A 365-nucleotide genomic window follows, 5' to 3' on the forward strand; every position below is an offset into this window, starting at 1 on the left:
CAAATATCTGAAACAAATAAAAGAATGAAAGAACCCTGTCATATATTCGTATGTGTTTATGTCTTGAGTGTGTGTGTGTGTGTGTGTCTATATTGCATGTTTATAAACGAATGTACTTTTTGTATATCATCTGTACAAGTAGACACCTATAGACATGGCAATTTCACTGTACTCTTTCGATATGTGTGTGTGTGTGCGTGTGTGCATACATGCGCATGGCGAACATATCGCATACATGACTATGTCAGACGTTTCTTATTTCTTTTTCAGAGAAAATTGTGAACTTATCCTGGGATTGTGTGTGCGTGCACATGTGTGTAATACTGCGTGTGTGTGTACTTGTCTGTCTATCTGTCTGTAGCACT

This window comes from Octopus bimaculoides, chromosome 8 (genome assembly GCF_046866305.1).
Source record: "Octopus bimaculoides isolate indiv1 chromosome 8, ASM4686630v1, whole genome shotgun sequence".
NCBI classification, from domain to species: Eukaryota; Metazoa; Mollusca; class Cephalopoda; order Octopoda; family Octopodidae; genus Octopus; species Octopus bimaculoides.